This window comes from Balaenoptera borealis (assembly GCF_965194805.1).
Source record: "Balaenoptera borealis genome assembly, chromosome: 1".
Lineage (NCBI taxonomy): Eukaryota > Metazoa > Chordata > Mammalia > Artiodactyla > Balaenopteridae > Balaenoptera > Balaenoptera borealis.
In genome coordinates this window covers 154,394,743-154,410,206 of record NC_138860.1, presented here as the reverse complement: position 1 = coordinate 154,410,206, position 15,464 = coordinate 154,394,743, and positions in this window count along the sequence as shown.

Genomic DNA, 15,464 nt, shown 5'->3' with positions numbered 1-15,464 from the left:
GAAATTTTTCATGATATTGGACTTGGCAATGATTTCTTGGATATGAAATGAAAAGCAAAGGCAAAAAAAGAAAAATAGATGAATTTGACTCCATCAAAATTAAACTTCTTTGCATCAAAGGACACAATTAACAGAATGAAAAGCTAACCCATAGAACGGGAGAAAATATTGGCAAATCATATACTGATAAGGATTAATATCCAGATTATGTAAAGAACTCTTAAAACTCAGTAACAAAAATAACAAGTACACGATTCAAAAATGGGCAAAAGTTGAATGGGCATTTCTTCACAGAAGATATACAAATAGCCAGTAAGCTCATGAAATGATGCTCAACATAGCTAATCCTTAAGATGCAAATCAAAAAACAATGACATACCACCTCATACTCATTAAGATAGCTACTGTAAAAATTTCAGAAAATAATTTTAAAAAAAGGAAATTAATGTTGGCAAGGAAGTGGAGATACTGAAACGCTTGGGCACTGTTGGTAAGAATGTAAAATGGTACAGCTTCTGTGGAAAACAGTATGGTGGCTCCCCCAAAAATTAAAAATAGAATTACCATAACATCCAGCAATTTCACTTCTGGGAATATATCTGAATGAATTGAAAGCAGAATCTTGAAGAAATGTTTGGACACCTGTGTTCAAAACTGTATTATTCATAGTAGCTAAAATATAGAAGCCACCCAAGTGTCCACTGATGGAACAGTTAAGCAGAATATGGCATAGACATACAAAGCAATATTTTTCAGCCTTAAAAAAGAAGAAAATTCTGATATATGTTACAACATGGAGGAATCTTGAGGATTCTATGCTAAGTGAAATAAGCCAGTGGTAAAAAGATAAGTACTATATGATTCCACTTATATGAGGTACCTAGAGTAGTCAAATTGAAGGACATAGAACATGGAATGGTGATTGCCAGGGGCTGGTGGGAGGAGGAAATGGGATTTCTTTCTTAATGGGTATAAATTTTCAGTTTTACAAGATGAAAGGAGTTCTGGAGATGGATTGTGATGATGGCTGCACAATAACATGAATGTACTGTACACTTAGAAATGATTAAGGTAATAAATTTTATGTTACAGTATTTTATCACAATTTTTAAAATTAGAGAAAAAGACTAAAGACTTTAGTCTAGCCTAAGTTAATTCAGTGTGTGGAATGATATGACAATTTCAAAGTTCACCTAACAAAAAGTTACTTTGTTTTTCATGGTAAAATTAAAATTCTAGTTGAATAAATAAAACTGTATGATGGAGAGGTCTCAAATTACAAAAATTATGCTCAGATAAATGTAATTCTCCCATTCATTTTATGCTTTCATCTTGTTATCAACCTCATTAGTCCTTTATTTACATAAATTCTGGTATGATTATTAATAGTCTTTTAATAGTTTGTATTTCTATTTTTTAAATTGATTTATTTTCTATTCAGACTAAGATTGGAATAGGAGAGGCTTTGAGGTATTTTTTGTTTTTTCAATTTTCCAAGTTTTTACAATTTGTATATTTGTGTAGCAGTTTCTTTTTTTATGGCTTTTTATCAGCCAATTTGTTCTCCCTTTCTTCTTCAGAGAATTTAGCAAGACTTTTATTTCAGGATTAACACAGAATCAAAAAATGTAGCCAATACTCAATAAATGGTAGCTATAATCATTATGAATTTTAGACAAGCTCACTTGTCACTCTGTAGGTGTTGGATTAGATGATGAGGTTGGCAAATATTTAGTTAGAGAGACTATTTACTATATAGATAGTAGGTGACTGTTACTGTAATATAGTTGAGAAGTTGTGGTACACTCAAATGCATACATGACTCCATGGTATACTCATTTTGTAAGTATTCCACAAGGTCTTTAAAAGAATAAAAATAACAACATCCAAAAATATTCAGGGCCTCCTGTTTGCCAGGTATTGTGTCCAAGGTCACACAGCCAGGAAACAGTAGAACTAGGATTAAAATTCAAGATATGTATGACTCAGTTCTGTGCTCTTTCCATAGTACCTGGCTTCCTCTTTTAAAAAAATCATACTTAAACAAATCTCTCCCCCATTTCCCCATAAATTTTTCCACAAGGTATACATACCTTTTCATCTTCTGTCCACCAACAATTAGTAAGTAACCATGGATAACACACACACACACACACACAAACATACATGCATGCACACATACCATTCAACACACATTTTCCCACTTAATATGTACAACTTCTGTGTAGAAGTTTTCTTTGAAATCAAGACCTCAGACAATTTATTTACTAAGGAGAAGGGGAATTTACCCAGCAACTGAAAAAATGTATCCTACTAAACAGGATATAAAACCACACTTGCAAAACCTATTGGCACAAAACTATAGAAATTGTCATTCACAATGAAAGCATTAACAAACAGATGTTAGGGTAAATCCAAGGTCTATACAGAATAAGAGACAGTACAGAGCTTAGAGTCTCAGAATCTGTTTTTGGAATCCCATCATGTGATCAGGGATAACACATTCTATCTTTGAGTCTGTTTACTTATTTTTGTAGTAGGGATATAGATATCTACCTTACAGCCAAGTCTCTATGTGCATGAAAGTACAGATCCTCACGTCCTTTTCCAGACTTACGGAACTGGAATCTCCTGAAATGGAGATGAAGGAAAGTCAAATATTTTCTTAGGAAACTAGATTCCTTAGGAAAATGGATAAAGATACAACAATCCCTGGTAATATAAAAATATGACAAGGAGGACCTTCAAGATGGTGGAGGAGTAAGACATGGAGATCACCTTCCTCCCCACAAGTACATCAGAAATACATCTACATGTGGAACAACTCCTACAGAACACCTACTGAACACTGGCAGAAGACCTCAGACTTCCCAAAAGGCAAGAAACTCCCAACATACCTGGGTAGGGCAAAAGAAAAAAAGGAAAAACAGAGACAAAAGAATAGGGACGGGACTTGCACCTCTGGGAGGGAGCTGTGAGGGAGGAAAATTTCCACACACTAGGAAGCCCTGTCACTGGTGGACAGAGGGAGTGGGCAGGGGGGAATCTTCGAGCCATGGAGGAGAGCACAGCAACAGGGGTTCAGAGGGCAAAGTGGAGAGATTTCTGCACAGAGGATCGATGCAGACAAGCACTCACCAGCCCGAGAGGCTTGTCTGCTCACCCGCCGGGATGGGTGGGGCCTAGGAGCTTAGGCTCGAGCTTCGGAGGTCAGACCCTAGGGAGAGGACTGGGGTTGGCTGTGTGAAAACAGCCTGAAGGGGGCTAGTGCGCCACAGCTAGCTGGGAAGGAGTCTGGGAAAAAGTCTGGAACTGCCTAAGAGTCAAGAGACCATTGTTTAGGGGTGCAAGAGGAGAGAAGATTCAGAGCACTGCCTAAACGAGCTCCAGAAAAAGGGCATGAGCCGCAACTGTCAGTGCGGATACCAGAGACGGGCATGAAACGCTAAGGCTGCTGCTGCAGCCACCATGAATCTTGTGTGCAAGCACAGGTCACTATCCACACCTCCCCTCCCGGGATCCTGTGCAGCCCACCACTGCCAAGGTACCATGATCCAGGGACAACTTCCCCGGGGGGAACACACGGCGCACCTCAGGCTGTTGCAACCTCACACTGGCCTCTGCCGCTGCAGGCTTGCCCCGCATTCCATACCCCTCCCTCCCCCAGGCCTGAGTGAGCCAGAGCCCCATAATCAGCTGCTCCTTTAACCCCCTCCTGTCTGGGTGAAGAACAGACGCCAGAGGGTGACCTACGTGCCGAGGCAGGGCCAAATCCAAAGCTGGACCCCAGGAGCTGTGCGAACGAAGAAGAGAAAGGGAAAGTTCTTTGTGCAGACTCAGAAGCAGTGGATTAAATCTCCACAAAAAACTTGATGTACCCTGCATCTGTGGAATACCTGAATAGACAATGAATCATCCCAAAATAGAGGCGGTGGACATCGGGAGCAACTAGACTTGGGGTTTGCTTTCTGTGTCTTATTTGTTTCTGGTTTTATGTTTATCTTAGTTTAGTATTTAGAGTTATTAACAATGGTAGATTTGTTTATTGATTTTGTTGCTCTCTTCCTTTCTTTTAATATACATATATATATATTTTTTCTTTTTCTCTTTTTGTGAGTGTGTAGGTGTATGCTTCTTTGTGTGATTTTGTCTGTATGCATTTACTTTTACCATTTGTCCTAGTGTTCTGTCTGTCCGGGTTTTTTTTAGTATAATTTTTAGCACTTGTTATCATTGGTGGATTTGTTTATTTGTTTGGTTGCTATCTTCCTTTTTTTTTAATCACTGTTTTATTTTTTTACTTTAATAATATATATTTTTATTTTAATATGTTTATTTCATTGTATTATTTTTTTCTCTCTTTCTATTTTTTCTCCCTCCTCTTCTGAGCTGTGTGGCTGACAGGGTCTTGGTGCTCCAGCCAGGTGTCAGGCCAGTGCCTCTGAGGTGGGAGAGCCGAGTTCAGGACTGGCCCATCAGAGACCTCCCGGCCCTATGTAAAATCAATCAGTGAGAGCTCTCCCAGAGATCTCCATCTCAATGCTAAGACCCAACTCTACTAAACGACCAGCAAGCTACAGGGCTGGACAACCCAAGCTAAACAACTAGGAAGACAGGAACACAACCCCACACATTAGCAGAGAGGCTGCCTAAAATCATAATAAGGTCACAGACACTCAAAAACACACCACTGGACGTGGTCCTGCCCACCAGAAAGAAAAGATCCAGCCTCATTCACCAGAACAGAGGCACAAGTCCCCTCCACCAGGAAGCCTACACAATCCACTGAACCAACTTTGCCCACTGGGAGCAGACACCAAAAGCAACAGGAACTACGAACATGCAGCCTGTGAAAAGGAGACCCCAAACACAGTAAGTTAAGCAAAATGAGAAGACAGAGAAATACACAGCAGATGAAGGAGCAAGGAAAAGACCACCAGACCAAACAAATGAAGAGGAAATAGGTAGTCTACCTGAAAAAGAATTCAGAGTAATGATAGTAAAGATGATCCAAAATGTTAGAAACAGAATGGAGAAAATACAAGAAACATTTAAAAAGGAACTAGAAGAACTAAAGAGCAAACAAACAATGATGAACAACACAATAAATGAAATTAAAAATTTTCTAGAAGGAAAAAATAGCAGAATAACTGAGGCAGAAGAACGGATAAGTGACCCGGAAGATAAAATAGTGGAAAAAACTACCACAGAGCAGAATAAAGAAAAAAGAATTAAAAGAATTGAGGACAGCCTCAGAGACCTCTGGGACAACGTTAAATGCACCAACATTCGAATTATAGGGGTCACAGAAAAAGAAGAGTAAAAGAAAGGGACATTGAAAATATTTGAAGAGATAATAGTTGAAAACTTCCCTAGTATGAGAAAGGAAATAGTTAATCAAGTCCAGGAAGCACAGAGAGCCCCATACAGGATAAATCCAAGGAGAAACATGCCAAGACACAAATTAATCAGACTATCAAAAAATAAATATAAGGAAAAGATATTAAAAGCAGCAAGGGAAAAGCAACAAATAACATACAAGGGAAACACCATAAGGTTAAAAGCTGATCTTTCAGCAGAAACTCTGCAAGCCAGAAGGATGTGGCAGGACACATTTAAAGTGATGAAACGGAGAAACCTACAATCATGATTACTCTATGCAGCAAGGATCTCATTCAGGTTTGACAGAGAAATTAAAACCTTTACAGAGAAGCAAAAGCTAAGAGAATTCAGCACCATGAAACCAGCTTTACAACAACTGTTACAGGAACTTCTCTAGGAGGAAACACAGGAGAAGGAAAAGACCTACAATAACAAACCCAAAACAATTAAGAAAATGGTAATAGGAACATACAAATCGATAATTACCTTAAATGTAAATGGATTAAATGCTCCAACCAAAAGACATAGACTGGCTGAATGGATACAAAAACAAGAGCCATATATATGCTGTCTACAAGAGACACACTTCAGACCTAGGGACACATACAGACTGAAAGTGATGGGACGGAAAAAGATATTCCATGCAAATGGAAATCAAAAGAAAGCTGGAGTAGCAATTCTCATATCAGACAAAATGACTTTAAAATAAGGACTATTACAAGAGACAAAGAAGGATACTACATGATGATCAAGGGATCAAGCCAAGAAGAAGATATAACAATTGTAAATATTTATGTGCCCAACATAGGAGCACCTCAGCACATAAGACATATGCTAACAGCCATTAAAGGGGAAATCGAGAGTAACACAGTCATAGTAGGTGACGTTAACACCCCACTTTCATCAATGGACAGATCATCCAAAATGAAAATTAAGGAAACACAAGTTTAAATGACACAATAAATATGATGGACTTAAATGATATTTATAGGACATACCAACCAAAACCAACAGAATACACTTTCTTCTCAAGTGCTCATGGAACATTCTCCAGGACACCTCATATCTTGGGACACAAATCAAGCATTGCTAAATTTAAGAAAATTGAAATTGTATCAAGTATCTTTTCCAACCACCACACTATGAGACAAGCTATCAATTACAGGAAAAAGTCTGTAAAAAATACAAACACATGGAGACTAAACAATACACTACTAAATAACCAGAGATCACTGAAGAAACCAAAGAGGAAATCAAAAAATACCTAGAAACAAATGAAAATGAAAACATGATGACTCAAAGCCTATGGGATGCAGCAAAAACAGTTCTAAGAGGAAAGTTTATAGCAATACAATCCTAACACAAGAAACAAGAAAATCTCAAATAAAAAACCTAACCTTACACCTACACTAATTAGAGAAAGAAGAACCAAAAATCCCACCAAAGATAGCAGAAGGAAAGAAATCATAAAGATCAGATCAGAAGTAAATGAAAAAGAAATGAAGGAAACAATAGCAAAGTTCAATAAAACTAAAAGCTGGTTCTTTGAGAAGATAAACAAAATTGATAAACCATTAGCCAGACTCATCAAGAAAAAAAGGGAGAAGACTCAAATCAACAGAATTAGAAATGAAAAATGAGAAGTAACAACTGACACTGCAGAAATACAGAGGATCATGAGAGATTACTACAAGCAATTATGTACCAATAAAATTGATAACCTGGAAGAAATGGACAAATTCTTAGAAAAGCACACCCTTACAAGACTGAAAAAGGAAGAAATAAAAAAATAACCAGACCAATCACAAGCACTGAAATTGAGACTGTGATTAAAAATCTTCCAACAAACAAAAGCCCAGAGCAGATGGCTTTACAGGCAAATTCAATCAAACATTTAGAGAAAAGCAAACACCTATCATTCTCAAACTCTTCCAAAATATACCAGAAGGAGGAACACTCCAAAACTCATTCGATGAGGTCACCATCAACCTGACACCAAAACAAGACAAATATGTCTCAAAAAGAGAAAACTATAGGCCAATATCACCGATGAACATAGATGCAAAAATCCTCAACCAAACACTAGCAAAGAGAATCCAATAGCACATTAAAAGGATCATACACCATGATCAAGTCAGGTTTGTCCCAGGAATGCAGGGACTCTTCAATATATGCAAATCAATCAATGTGATACACTATGTTAACAAATTGAAGGAGAAAAAAATATATGATAATCTCAATAGAGGCAGAAAAAGACTTCAACAAAATTCAACATACACTTATGATAAATAACCCCCAGAAAGTAGGTATAGAGGGAACTTACCTCAACATAATAAAGGCGACATATGACAAACCCACAGCAAACATTGTTCTCAATTGTGAAAAAGTGAAACCCTTTCCACTACGATCAGGAACAAGACAAGATTGCCCACTCAGGAATAAGAAAAGATTGCCCACTCTCACCACTATTATTCAACATAGTTTTGGAAGTTTTAGCCACAGCAATCAGAGAAGAAAAAGAAATAAAAGGAATCCAAAGCAGAAAAGAAGTAAAACTGTCACTGTTTGCAGATGACATGATACTATACATAGAGAATCCTAAAGATGCTACCAGAAAACTACTAGAGCTTATCAATGAATTTGGTAAAGTAGCAGGATACAAAATTAATGCACAGAAATCTCTTGCATTCCTATACACTAATGATGAAAAATCTGAAAGAGAAATTAAGGAAACACTTCCATTTACCATTGCAACAAAAAGAATAGAACAGCTAGGAATAAACTTACCTAAGGAAACAGAGGACATGTATGCAGAAAACTGTAAGAAACTGATGAAAGAAATTAAAGATGCTACAAACAGATGGAGAGATATACCATGTTCTGGGTTTGGAGACTCAACATTGTGAAAATGACTATACTACCCAAAGCAATCTACAGATTCAATGCAATCCCTATCAAAGTACCAATGGCATTTTTCAGAGAACTAGGACAAAAAATTTTACAGTTTGTACAGAAACACAAAAGACCCCGAATAACCAAAGCAATCTTGAGAAAGAAAAACAGAGCTGGAGCAATCGGGCTCCCTGACTTTAGACTATACTACAAAGCTACAATAATAAAGACAGTATGGTACTGGCACAAAAACAGAAATATAGATCAATGGAACAGGATAGAAAGCCCAGAGAAAAATCCATGCACATATGGTCACCTTATCTTTGATAAAGGAGGCAAGAATACTCAATGGAGAAAAGACAGCCTCTTCAATAAGTGGTGCTAGGAAAACTGGACAGCTACGTTTACAAGAATATAATTAGAACACACCCTACCACCATACACAAAAATAAACTCAAAATGGTTAAAGCCCTAAATTTAAGGCCAGACACTGTAAATCTCTTAGAGGAAAACATAGGCAGAACACTCTGCGACATAGATCACAGAAAGATCCTTTTTGACCCACCTCCTACAGAAAGGGAAATAAAAACAAAAATAAACGAATGGTACCTAATGAAACTTAAAAGCTTTTCCACCGCAAAGAAAACCATAAAAAAGATGAAAAGACAACCTCAGAATGGGAGAAAATATTTGCAAATGAAACAACTGACAAGGGATTAATCTCCGGAATGTACAGACAGCTCATGCAGCTCAATATCAAAAAGACAAACAACCCAATCAAAAAAATGGGCTGAAGACCTAAATAGACACTTCTCCAAAGAAGATATACAGATTGCCAACAAATGCATGAAAGGATGCTCAACATCACTCATCATCAGAGAAATGCAAATCAAAACTACAATGAGGTATCACCCCACACTGGTCAGAATGGCCATCATCAAAAACTCTACAAACAATAAATGCTGGAGAGGGTGTGGAGAAAAGGGAACACTCTTGCACTGTTGGTGCGAATATAAATTGATACAGCCACTATGGAGAACAGTATGGAGGTTCCTTAAAAAACTAAAAATAGAACTACCATACGACCCAGCAATCCTACTACTGGGCATATACCCTGAGAAAACCATAATTCAAGAAGAGTCATGTACCACAATGTTCATTGCAGCATTATTTATAATAACCAGGACATGGAAGCAACCTAAGTGTCCATTGACAGAAGAATGGATATAGAAGATGTGGTGCATATATACAATGGAATATTACTCAGCCATAATAAGAAACGGAATTGAATTATTTGTAGTGAGGCGGATGGACCTCGAATCTGTCATACAGAGTGAAGTAAGTCAGAAAGAGAAAAACAAATACTGTCTGCTAACACATATATATGGAATATAAAAAAAAAAGGTTCTGAAGGACCTAAGGGCAGGAGAGGAATAAAGATGCAGACATAGATAATCAACTTGAAGACACAGGGAGGGGGAAGGGTAAGCTGGGACAAAGTGAGAGAGTGACGTTGATATACATATATACTACCAAATGTAAAATAGATAGCTAGTGGGAAGCAGCCGCATAGCACAGGGAAATCCTCTCAGTGCTTTTTGACCACCTAGAGGGATGGGATAGGGAGGGTGGGAGGCAGACGCAAGAAGGAGGGTATATGGGCATATATGTGTACGTATAGCTGATTCACTTTGTTATACAGCAGAAACTAACACAACATTGTAAAGCAATTTTACTCCAATAAAGATGTTAAAAAAAAAAAAAGAAACGAAATTGAGTTATTTGTAGTGAGGTGGATGCACCTAGAGTCTGTCATACAGAGTGAAGTAAGTCAGAAAGAGAAAAACAAAGACCGTATGCTAACACATATATATGGAATCTAAAAAAAAAAAAAAAAAGGTTCTGAAGAACCTAGGGGCAGGACAGGAATAAAGATGCAGATATAGAGAATGGACTTGAGGACACAGGGAGGGGGAAGGGTAAGGTGGGATGAAGTGAGATAGTGGCATGGACATATATACACTACCAAATGTAAAATAGATAAGTTAGTGGGAAACAGCCGCCTAGCACAGGGAGATCAGCTCGGTGCTTTGTGACCACCTAGAGGTGTGGGATAGGGAGGGTGGGAGGGAGACGCAAGAGGGAGGAGATGTGGTGATATATGTATATGTATAGCTGATTCACTTTGTTATAAAGCAGAAACTAACACACCATTGTGAAGCAATTATACTCCAATAAACATGTTAAAAAAACAATAAAAAAAGAGTTAATAGTTAAGTACAAGTGCTCTTTCTCCCAAGCTTTTGACAGTAATGTTGCCTCTTGGTACTGACAAAGATTCTTTGCTTGATCAAACTTTAATCAGGATCTTGAGCCTTTCCTAGGCCTATGTGTGCACGTCCTTGTAAAATCCAGTTTTAGCAAGAACCCTGCTAAATCAGTTAACCAGAAACCCCCAACCTCGATATGTGATATCCTCAATATCTGATGAGGTTCCTTATCCTCCACCATCCCCAATATGATGTCTGATCACTCTGACCTGTCTTCATTCAGCAAAAATCCTGTTAGTTGGTTTAGCCAGAATCCCCCTTACTCTTGATGTTTCCTCTTAGAGATTCTCCATTCACTGACTTCCATCCTGCTCCTTGTTTATAAATTCCCACTTGCCCATGTTATATTTGAAGTTGAGCCCAATCCTTCTCCTTCACTTTAAAATTCCATTCCATCCTACTGGATAGTCCTGAATAAACTCTGTCTTGCCATCTTTAAGAAGTGTCATCGAATACTTTTTCTTTAACAGTACCATGGTGGTTCCCTTGGAGAGAGAGTTTGGGACTTAATCCCAGTGGTCTTCAATATTTTGCTTACATATCCTCTAAAAGGATTTGAGTAACTCTATAATCCCTTAATCATTTATATCAATATCTAAAATTTTATACAAGTTAAAATACTTGCAAGAGGTATAATTTCTAGACTTTTATAAGTATTGATATTTTAAAATAAGGCTTCCCCAGAAGATTTTATATCAATATGAATATATTAGTTTTGAAAATTTTTTTATTTATAACCCTATTATAACTTTCTGCAACAAAATTATAAATTAGTTTTATACTTATGACCATAAGATTAAAAATTATCCTGTATTAATTTATTATTATAATTTTTATCAGAACACAGTTGATAAAACATTGAAAACATATTATCAATTTTTATAAATATTGATAATATCAAACATAGAAAGTAAAATTTTATTAGAAACATACCTTTCAATAAGATGACTAGACTGTTTTTAAAAATAAATTTATCCTTGGATTAATATTATTTATGGCTAGAATGAAGCAGGGTTTGGCAGCAATTCTGTGTGTATCTGTGATGGCTGATTTTATGTGTAAGCTTAGCTAGACCAAGTTATTTGGTGAAACACCAGTTTAGAGGTTGATGTGAAGGTATTTTTTAGATGTGATTAATATTTAAATCAGTAGACTTTAAGAAAAGTAGAATACCCTCTACAATGTGGGTGGACCTTATCCAATCAGTTGAAGAGCTTAAGAACAAAGACTAAGGTTTCCCAAAGAAGAAGCAATTCTGGCTCATGGCTGTAATGTAGAAACCCTGCTTCTCTTTCCAGTTTGCTGACCTGTCCTGCAGATTTTGGATTCAAGACTGCAATATCAACTCTTCCCTGGACCTGCAGCCTGCTGGCCTGCCTCACAGATTTTGAACTTGCCAGTCCCATGACTCATGGAAATCTCATGACTCAATTCCTCTAATATATATATTTATATACATATATTCATATATATATTTGAATAGATGACAGATAGATAGACAGACTGACCAATACATATCAAAATTAGAAATTAATATAATTACCTCTCCTTGACCCAAATAATAGAGGGATTGGGAACACTTTTCTGTCCCTGTATTAAGTAATACTGAGATCACATAAAAATAGCTCTGTTCTCAAGGAACTCTTTGCTCCTAAAATTAAGACAGTGAACCCACAAAGATAGTTTACTTAGCAAGACTAACAACTTTTTCATCAAGACTTTAAGACTCTTACCTCACTGTTCCCATCACTCCAGAGTTCTTCTCAAACCTCACCGTTTATCACCAGGAAAGACCCACCTTAAAATCACTAAACCCAAAACCTAAAACCCTAAAAATAACCTTGTTTCATTTGCTGGATTAGCAGTTTCTCTCTCTGTTGGTCATTTGGGAACCTGAGATTGACATCTCTTACTGTATATTTACAGATATAAATGCTGATAAAAGTTTCTGAGAAATGAGCACTATCACTCAGTTTCTAAAACTCTGCTGGAGAAGATAAACTAAGCCAGAAGTTATTTCTTCAAAAAGATACAATTGACGAACCTTAGACAATACTGACCAGGAAAAAAATAAGTACTAATCAACAATACTAAGAATGAAAATCACAATTTAATTGCAAAATCAGAGAAAAAAAATAAAGATAATAGGATTGAAACAATGATTGCATACCAATATATTTGAAAATAGATAAAATGAGAAAATTCATAAGCAAGAATCAACACATTATGGCAGAGACCGCAAATTTTTCTACAATATTTGTTATCCTTTTCTTCTATCTTATTAAAACCTTTGATTTTTTAGGTGAATACATAGCCAAATGGAATATAAACTGCATCGTTCAGCATCCCTTGTAGCCCTGTAGACTGATGAGACTAAGTCCCGGCCAATTAAATATAAGTGTTAATGATGGTCCTGCTCCAAGGAAGTATCTACAGAGAGAGGATGTGTTCACTTTTCTTTACTTTGGTTTGGGTACTTTCATGAACCACAAGTTGGAACCCATATATTGAGAATGGAAAAAAACAAAACTGAAGAAATTACTGGTGATTGTGGCATGGACTTCCTGCATTAGTGAGAGAAAAAAAAGAAATTGCCATCTTGTTTAAGCCATGATTACTTAGAATTTACTGACTTCTGCATCTAACTCAATCCTAGAAAAACCCAAAATTGATGAATTGGATTTCATCAAAATTAAAAACTTCTTATCAACAACACCATTAAGAAACGAAATGGAAAAGACTTCAACCAGAAGAAAATATTTGCAACACACACATCTGACAAAGGGTTTATATTCAGAATATATAAATAACTTTTACAACTCAATAATAATTTTTAAAACAACCCAATTTAGAAAGATTTAAACAAATACTTCAAAAAAGAAGATGTATGAATGGCCAATAAGTACTCTAAAATGTGAGCAACATTACTAGACATTAGGGAATTGCAAAGTAAAACTATATCAAGATTTCACCTCAGAGTCACTGAAATAGCTAAAATGAAAACACTGACAACACGATATGTTGCCAAGGATGTGATAACTGGAACTCCCATACACTGCTGTTGTGTCTAAGATTTGCAGTTTCTTATAAAGTATACATCTACCCAATGACCCCAAAATTCTACTCTCAGGCATTAATCCAAGAGAAATGAAAACATATCCACAAATCTCTTTGTATAAGAGTGTTCATAGTAGTTGTATGGTCAGGCCACTCATGATGGCTGTGCTCTTGCTCTCTGTACATCCCCTGCTCCATCAGGTCCTGCTTCACCTACACCCTACTCATATGACTGACCTTCCTACCTACTTGCCCAGGCCCCAGCTAATGATTTTTCTAGCTTTAGATCAGAACTCTCCACTATGCTTATCAAAGGGGTGGTTAGGGGTATGCCCCTCTGCTGGTTTCCCTGGTAACCAATGAGCCCACCTGGTATCAATTCCCCCTATAACTGGTAATCTCCCCCTGCCCCCCGGGAGCGAAGACTGCCACCATGTCCTGCCCTGCCGTCCACAGCGCATGGTGGGGTGTGGCTCCAGGACCTTGCTTCAGATGTGTAAGCTCCCCCATCCATTAAACCACTGATGTGTCTGTTGCTGACTCCAGGCTCTTTCTTCAGTCTTGAAGCTGGGCAAGTACAGACCTTGCAGGCCTGCAGAACGCAAACCAACAGTAATCTTATTTGTAATAGACAAAAACTAGGAATAGTCCAGGTGCCCATCAACAAGCAAATGTGGTGTATTCTGAGAATGGAATACTACTCAGCAGCAACAAAGAAAAACTAATGATACTTGCAACAATGTGGGTGAATGTCAAAACATTATGCTGAACAAAAGAGGCAAGACACCAGAAAAATATGTACAGTATGATTCCATGTGTATGAACTTCTAGAACAGGCAAAGCTGATCTACGTTGTAAAATGGTAGAGTGGTAGTCACTGGAGGAGTGAGGGGTTGACTAGAAGGGGTAAGAGAACTCTCTAGGATAATGGAAATGTGCTATAGGACACAATTAACAGGCATATGCATTTTTCAAAATTCATTGAACTGCACATTTTTTGTCTACTTGTTTCACTGTAGTATTAAATTATACCTTGATTATAAACACGGGAATGATTCTACTGATTACCACCATTTTTCAGGGGTGGGGAAAGATAAATTAGTTGATAATCAGTTGGCTCAGAATAGGAATTTTTCCACTCCTCACTAATTTTTTCCTTCCCTTGGGGATGTTTACCTGTCTCTACGTTATGTTAGAATTTCCTTGACAATTACCAGAGCCCATTTCTGAGGTATGAGTGAGAAAGATACAAAGGATAAAGGTGAAAATATTGACTAGGAGAAAGCTTAGAGAATTTTGTTTTTGAACATTGGCCAGAAGCAATAGTAAAACACGATAGGTTGTTCATGTATGAAAAGATTCTCAATAAAGAAAATCCCAAGGAATTGCAAAAATAAAACAAAACAAAAAACTCCTGGAACTGATAAGCAGTTATAGCAAGGTTGTAGGATACATGGTTAATATACAGAAATCAATTGCTTTTGATTCTATCTTTGCAATTTCCTGTGAATATGTAATTATTTAAAAATAAAAATTCTTAAGTGGAAAATTTTATCTACTCTCATAAACTACAAATATCTGTAACCTTGCCTACTTTTGATAAATTAAAAGCTGATAATTCATTGAATGACATCAAGAATTGCTGCTCCACCCTATGAGATTTATTGATGGGACGTAAGCCAAGAAATCCACAAAGATATCTGAAAAATAAGATAATTTATTTTAAAATTAACTTATACCAAAACACACACATCTGCAGCCCCACCTCTCAAAGAAAATTACTAGTAATGTAAGTAGCTTTTG